The following is an 8,565-nucleotide window of genomic DNA, read 5'->3' on the forward strand; positions in this document are numbered from 1 at the left end:
CTATACTTCCTCAGGGCCAACCCCAAGGTTGGATCTATGCCGCCATTCTGGTTAGGTCTCAGCCTAGGAGTAGATATGCGCAGCCTGGGATGACCATGAATGTTTTTTATCACGTTTCTATATCCACTTTTCTTCTGGTGGTCAATGAATATTGATCGGTCCCGGTAGCCCCGTGAATCCATATTTTTTTTATTGGATAGGGATCCCACGTGTTGTTTCAAGATTGAACTTTGTGCCCTGGTGTCTACCAGGAAATCTGTCTTCCCTCCACCTCTAGGGTTACTTAGGGCTCATGGAGGGGATGTGACCCCTGATGCCCTCAGTCACTCAGTTCTTCTATCTCCAACACCTCTGACTCTCCCTTTATGTCTCCTGGGGCATTGGTTCTTCCAGTGGCCTATTTCTCTGCAGTATGCACAGTGATCCTCTCGGAGACAGGGCCTCCCCTCCTGATGAGATCGTCCTTTCTTTTTGGGAAGGGCCTGCTTCTCTACTCCTTTTCCATAAATAATATTCCTCAACTCTCAGGTATCAGCTCTCTCTCCTCCAGCAGCTGCCAGAAGCACCTTGGCGACTCTCCTAGTCTGCTGATCCCCCGGAACTTCCCTGTGAAGTAGAAACTTCTGGTTTCTTTGGAAAGTCAGTTGTGTGGGATGGTGTCTTGTGTGGCAAACACGTGAAGAAGTGCTTTCTTAAAGCGGACATGGGTGCAAGCTTGATTTGTTAAGGCAGACTCGTGACGGAACATTTTGCTGAAGCAGACACAGGTGAAAGGATGTTTTACTAAAGCAAGCTCGTGAAAAGATGCACGATAAAGGATTCTTCAGTAATGACACGCGTGTATTAGTTCACGTGTACATGCGTTATTGAGCTCCGTTTCTGGAACTCCATAGAGAGAAATGCACCAGAAAACTTCTTAAGCGGTTCCTGTGGCTTCTTGCCACTTCTGCGGACTTGGGCCCATTGGCGGAGTGATGTCAACTGATACAGATTCACGTGACGAGGCAAGACCCATGGAGGGCACGTGATGCTTGGAGGGGGTATAAATGGGACTCAATAGACAGTGATGGCAGGCTTGTGTAGCTGTCTTTACGACACTACAACACTTCTTGGTCTCTTGTCTTCGCTGATCTCCGCTTTGTTGAGAGAGACACAGCTGGGAATCTCTGGCATCCCTGTTGGTCCTGGTTCCTTCTGCCGACTCTAACCAACTCAGCTGAGGCCTGGCTGTCTCTGTTAGGTCGTGCCACCATTGCTGATTTGTGTTTGCTATCCCGACACTACTGAACCAAACTGCTATTATATTTGTGACATGTTTGCAAATGGATCAAGCTGCCGATGATGATTCCTGTGAACTAAACTGCTGATTTCCCGACAGTGTGGATGGGATTTGCTCCAAAGAACCATTTCTAAACAGGTTCACTCCCCCGTATTCTAATCATCTTTCTTGTCTACTACCTCTAGTGGGTGATGGGCTAGACGGGAGGTTAACACGTTTAAGAACCACTATTAATGGTAGGGTTAAGAAAAAGCCTGCATTCCTGTTGTTAACAACTTTTCTGGCTCTAGCCAAGAGCTCAGCCATGTGCTTTCTTCTGAATCCTTTCAGACACTGGAGTATTCAGTGGATGTCTGGCACCGACTGGTTGATGAATTCCAAGTTGATTGCAGATTGATTTTCCCTCACCTCTGGGGAGGTCACAGGGGTCGGCTTCTGATCAGCTTGTGGCAGATTATCAGTGGTCTGCATTCCTATGCCATGAACATGTAAGCACAGGATGAGATAGGGCTTCCCGGCACAGACGGCCCATCCTGAGATACTTTTCCTATTCTTGTGGGTCCTCTCCAGCCTGCTCTATGGGAATGGGGCTTATGACCTTGTTCCCGGAGTTTATGGTCTGTTCCTTGAGCTGGTAACTTATGGCCTAGTTTCTGGGACTGGTGGCTTTCTTTTGGAAATCAGGCCTGGTCCTAAAATGGAGACAAATGTGGTTTATGCGGTCCTTTCATTTCTTCCGCCACCAGGTTTAATTCCACATCCCCCACACATGGACAGATGCTTGCACAAGCCAGGAAAGGTGAGGGCATTTCATCCTCTACAGCTGGTTCCAGGCGGTTGTGAGCCGCCAGAGGAGAGTGTGTGCAACAGACCTGAGGTCTCTGCAGGAGTGCTGCACGCTTTTAACATCTGACCCATCTCTTCAGCCTCTGTCCATCTTCTTCCCCTATGCACACAGCAGAGCCCTTTGCAGCCATTTCCTAGCTAACAAATGAATATCATTGCTAAGCAAACGTCAAGGGTACTCAAGTAGGTCAGATGTGGTAGTGCACTCCTTTAATCTGGGAAGCAGACCCTGGAGGATCTCTTGTGAGTTACAGTTAAGTCTGGTCTCCATAGTGAGTTCCAGGCCATCTACATAATGAAACCCTGTTTTAAACGAAAAAGTTAGGGATGGAAATGATGCCCAGAGGTTAAGAGCATTGACTGTTCTTCTAGAAGACCCAGGTTCAATTCCCTACACCTAAATAATGGCTCACACTATCTGTGACTCAGTCTCAGGGGATTCAACACCCTCCTCTGACCTCCATTGGCACCAGGCACACACACCCACATGGTATACACATATTCTCTCTCTCTCTCTCTCTCTCTCTCTCTCTCTCTCTCTCTCTCTCTCTCCCCCTCGTACAGATAAAACACTCATAAAAATTAGTAAATCTAAATTTTTAAAAATAAGGAGAATGGATTGCTATTTTAATATCTAATTTTTTTAATAGTTGGTTTTAATTGTCAACTTGACAAAATCTAGAACCATTAGGTGTTACAGGGAAGTGTCTCAAAGAGAAGTCTAGATAAAGTTGGCCTGTGGCCATGTCTGTGGATGATTACCTTGACTGTACTATTTGACATGGGATGAACTGCCCAACTGTGGGCAGAACCATTCCCTAGGTAGAGGTTACTTCCTGATGGTGGATACAATGTGACCAGCTGTCTCCAGCTCCTGCTGCTGTGACTTCCCTTCAATGATCTTACCTAGAACTGAAAGCTAAAATAAAATCAATGATTTCCCTCTTAAATCACTTTTTTTTTCCAAAGGGGAGGGAGTTTATTCCGGGCAGAGGGCAATGGTAGGGAGAGAAACGGGAGAAGATGGTGGAGAAAGAGGAGAGAGAGAGGAGAGAAGAGGAGGCCAGCCATGACCACGTGGAGAGACAGGGAAGGAAGGGGGAATGGCGAGAAGAAGCTAGAGGCAAGAGAGTAAGAGAGTAAGAGGTCTTAAATCACTTTTATTGGGGTATTTAATCACAATAGGGATGAAACTGAAACACATATTAGTGGACCTCTAAGAAAAACAACAAAAAACAAAGTTGTCCTAGGTTTATTCAAGACCTCTCCTTTTCTCCCTGCCTGTGCCATGCCCCTGTTCACACTTCATCAGGGAATTCTGGATGTTGTTGTTGTTTTGAGACATGGCCTTACCCAAGATCCTCCTGCCTCAGCTTCTTAGAACCCCCACCTGTGTCAACATACTCAGACATTGACGTTTGTTTGTTTGTTTGTTTGTTTGTTTGTTTTGGGATGGGTTTCTCTGTGTGGCCCTGACTATCTTGGAACTTGCTGTATAGACCAGGTTAGCCCCGAACTAATTCACAGAGATCCACCTGCCTCTGCCTCTGGAATGCTGGGATTAAAGGCATGCACCACTGCTCGGCTTTTTTTTTTCTTTTTTTTTTTTAAGATTTATTTATTTAATGTATATTAGTACACTGTAGCTGTCTTCAAACACACCAGAAGAGGGCATCAGATCCCATTACAGATGTTTGTGAGCCACCATGTGGTTGATGGAAATTGAACTTAGGACCTCTGGAAGAGCAGCCAGTGCTCTTAACCACTGAGCCATCACTCCAGCTCCTTGTGTTTTTTTAAAAAATGATAATAGAAACATTTTATACACAGAGAAGGTGCTTGGCACTTAAGGATCTGTGATACAGATTTAACCACAAAACAAACAGTTACTTGTTTCTTAATGGACTTTGGAAAAAGGTGAGCTCTTTGATATACTTCCTTGTTTCTCTTTAGGTTTGTCTCTGGCCTACATACTTATCTGTAAGTTTGCAGGAAGTTTTCTTCAGAGACTTTGGCAACTCATCACACTTTCAATTTGTTTTGGAGAAACTGATTTGTGTGTGTGTGTGTGCTCACATACACAAAGCACTCGCCCCTTCCGCAAGTGTGCATGCATGCATGCATGCAGATGCACTTGGCTGTATATGCACATGGAAGGCACTGTGCACTTGGCTGTGTGTACATAGAAGGCATGGGAAAACATTAGGTGTTTTCCCTTTTCTCTCTCCACCTCACCTTCTGAGACAAGGTCTTACTGAACTGGGAGCTCCCTGTTTTGGCTACACTGGCTGGACAGTGAATCCTGGAGTCCACCTATCTCGGCCCCCACAATGCTGGGGTTACAGGAACACACCACCATGCTAGATTTTTATGTGGGTTCTGGGGGTCCAAACTCAGATCCTCATGGCTTGTACAGCAAGCATTCATGCACTTAGACATCTTACTAGCCAGGAAGTGACCTTTTAGCTATCATTTCCCCCAAATTGATTGATACCCTTCCTCCATTTCTCTACTTGGGGCTTGAATTTGTTTGATTCAAAATCTTATCTGTTATGTGGATAAAATTCGTAACTTTGTTGGAGTCCATGGTTGCTTCACAAACCACACAAACACTGATCTCAGTCAGAGAGGGATGGTTTATTGAACACACAGCCTAATACTGATTGGTCAGGGTCATAACTGAGGCCATGATGGCAAACATTTCTCAGGGACGGCTTATAAAGGAGAAAAAAAACCATAAAAGTCACAGTGAGATTATACGCAGGTGCAGGAAGAGCTGCCCAGTGGTTAGCTCTGACTCAAGCCACTTTAGACATAGCAGTTCATATTGACCGCTAATTTGATGGGTCCTATGAGAAGCTTATAGTTGTGGGATGTCTTAAGATTAGCAAACCTCAGAACATACAGAACATAACGGGGTATGTGGTCAGCATGACACTGCTCTGAGTATCTTTCAGTGTCAGTGACTGGCAGGCATATCACAGCAATTGTATGAAATAGTTGGCAAGCATGGAGCAAAATGGTGTAAGGTGTCAGGCCTTACCAGTCTTTGCACACAGTTTTTGTTATAGCTGCCTATGCTGGATTGGTGTGTATGCATGTGATGTTTTAAAGGATTAATGCCGTGTTACACTGCAGCTTGCTTTTCTCCTCCACTCCCTGGCCATGTGTCTGTCCCTTTCTCTTCCACTTCCAACACTAGAGCTAGACCTCAGGACCTCGAACATGCTAGCGACTGATCCACCATCGAGCTATCTTCTTAGCCAGTGTGTGTGGAATCTAGAGGTCAACTTTACGTCTCTCTTACTCCACATTACTTAATGTATTCTTTTTTTTTTTCCCAAGACAGGGTTTCTCTGTGTAGCCCTAGCTGTCTGGGAACTCACTCTGTAGACCAGGCTGGCCTGGATCTCAGAGTGCCTGTGCCTCCTTAGTGCTGGGACTAAAGGCATGAACCACCACATCTGACCACTTTAATCTTAAGAATTATTTAGTTTATGTATATGGATATTTGGTCTGTGCATTACATGTGGGCTTTGTGCCCTTGGAGGCCAGAAGAAAGTCCTGGATCTCTTAGGACTGGAGTTAGAGATAGTGATGGCTGTGAGCTGCCTTGTGAGTGCTGGGAATTAAAGCTGCCCTCTGGAAGAGAAGCCAGTGTTCTTAACCACTGAGCCATCTCTCCAGCACTCTCTCTTACCTTTGAGACATGGTTATTCCTGGTTGTCAACTTGTCTACATCTGGAATGAACTACAATCCAGAAATGGAGGCCACACAGTGATCCAGATCTTGAGGCTGGAAGACACAGGCTTCTGACCTCAATCTGACATCGTGTGACACACACTTTTGATCCAGATCTTGTGGCATAGTGGTCATGAAAAGCTTAGGCCCAGGCAAGGTAGTACAAACTTTGAATCCCAGATGACAGAGGCAAGCAGATCTCTTGAGTTCAAGTCCAGCATTTGCAAAAGCAAGTTCCAAATCCAGGTGTGGTGGTACCAACCTTTAATCTGGGCCATGCCTTCTGCTGGAGGCCTACATACAGACTTTGGAAGAAGGAAGGCCTTCCTCTTCTCTGCCTGCTTGCACTTATTTTGCCAGCACATCTGTTGGAACCTACTTCTTCAGGATTCCAGCTTATACAGAAGACAAGCAGAAACACCTACCCCTGTGGGACTGAGGAACTACTAGATTCTTGAACTTCTCATTCACAGCTGCTCATTGTTGGATTAGTTGGGGTGCAGACTGTAAGTCATTACAATAAATTCCCTTAAGATATAGGGATATTTCATAAGTTCTGTGACTAGAGAATCCTAACTAATAGTCTGTCACTTAGAGCTCAATTTTTGGCTAGTCTGGCTTGCTAGTTTGCTTCCAAATGAATCCTCTCAGTGCTAGAGTTACAGATGCACATTCAACTTTTAGCTGGGGGCTGGGGATTCAAATTCAGGTTCTTAACCAGTGTGGTGGCACCTGTCTTTAATTCCAGCACTCGGGAGGTAGAGGCAGTTAGATCTCTGAGTTCCAGGACAGTCAGGGCTATACAGTAAAACCCTGCCTTGAAAAAAATAAAAAACAAACAAAAACAAAACTCAGGTTCTTGTTCCCATCTCCCCAGCCCCGAGTTTTAGATAGGATCTCAGTAGGTTTTCAAGGCAACTTTGAATTTATGATCCTCCTGCCTCAGCCTCTGGAGTAACTAGGATGACAGTCCTGTACCACATACCCAGATTCATCTGGCTTTTAAATAGCAGGGATAAGAAATGGGAATTATAAACCAGGACTTTGATCCCAGCACTCTGGAGACAGACAGGCAGATTTCTATGAATTCTAGGCCAGTTTGGTCTACATAGGGAGTTCCAGACCATCCACAGATACACAAAGATCCTGTTTTCAAACAAAAGGAAAAAGGGGGGATTATACAGGAGAAACAAAATTCCACCCTACAAAGGTTAGCTTTCACTGTAGGGACAGCTCAGGTTACATGGGAATTCCAAAACTGACCACTAGGTGGTGGAAAAACCAAACCAAACCCCATGTGGAGTTCTGTAATTACCCATTAGTCATCAAACCTGAGAGATAATTGCTAAGGTCCAGAAAAGTCAATTTCTACACATCTATTCCTTTTCAAAACTTTATTTGGTGATGGTGTATAGCTCAGCAATTGAGAGTGCTACCAATCTTGAAGAGGACCTGAGTTCAATTCCCAACATCCACACACATCCCCTGGGACTTCATCTCCAAAAGGCTTTGATGCCTGTGGCCTCCGCAGAGACCCACACATACCCACACACCTAAAACCATGATTGTAAATGTCTTATTTTAATTCTTCCTGTGTGTGAGGGTGTACTTACTGTCTGTGGGCCTACATCCCAGCTTGTACATGAAGTCAGAGGACAATTCATGGGGTTGGTTTTCTCTTTCCACCCAGGTATTGAACTTAAGTCACGGAGCCATCTCACACGTCCTGTACATGTCTCTAACAAGGATTCTGAAATGTCTAGCACAATTAGCCAGGGTCCTCTGGGCCAGAGAGGCTCCTAGTGATACCAAGTTCCAGGAAGCTTTCAGGGTAGTTAGCTCTCTCTAGAGAGTAAAGGGTAAAGGGAGAAGCCATGCAGATCCTTCCTTAAGAAAACCAAGCTCTGTCTACATCAGAAGCTTCATCGAGATTTGGAACTTTAAATATTTTTGTGGGGTGGAGGGGCATTCCAAAGGAAAACGCTTCCCTGTGTGGTAGCTTCCAGAGATTGAACTCAGGTAATCAGGCTGAGCCCCATCTTACTGGCCCAAGGGTGATCAGTTAAACTTCTTAAACCTTGCAGCTGGAATTTCTCTACAGAACCGAAATTCTTAGTAAAATTCTTAGTAAATCCCATGCCTTGAGTTGCAAGACTCCACTCCATCCTGAGTCCAAAATCCATTATTTTACATCAAAAACTGTCAGAACAAAACCCCAAACTTTCTTATTGGGCTGGGCATGGTGGCCATCTTTAATCCTAAGACTCCAAAGGCAGAGACAGGCAGGTCTTTGAGTTTCAAAATTAGCCTGGTCTGCATATTGAGAGCGCGTCTCAACAAAACCTCCATAAACCTCAATGAGAAAAGGTTACTTGACAACCTATGTTCAGGAAGCAAAGTTAACTATGAGACCATGCTTCAAAAGCGTGCCACACACGGCCATGCCTCATGAGGTCAGTCTCTTCGAGATGTCATGCTAGGTGGAAGGCAACGCCACAGCCAATTTTATCCTCCTTGGGTAGCATGCAAACAGAAGGTGCTGGGAACCTGCAGCTTCAGATCCTTGTTCTGTGAAGCATGCCAACCCCAGTCTCATTTACATGGGAAGCCCAGGTGTGAGCTCTTCCAACACACACACACACCAAAAGTGGGCAGACTCATCTCCTACTCAGCCCCCATTCAGAATGATCTGAAAGCA

This window comes from Grammomys surdaster, unplaced genomic scaffold (genome assembly GCF_004785775.1).
Source record: "Grammomys surdaster isolate TR1022 unplaced genomic scaffold, NIH_TR_1.0 126109, whole genome shotgun sequence".
In the NCBI taxonomy this organism is placed as follows: Eukaryota; Metazoa; Chordata; class Mammalia; order Rodentia; family Muridae; genus Grammomys; species Grammomys surdaster.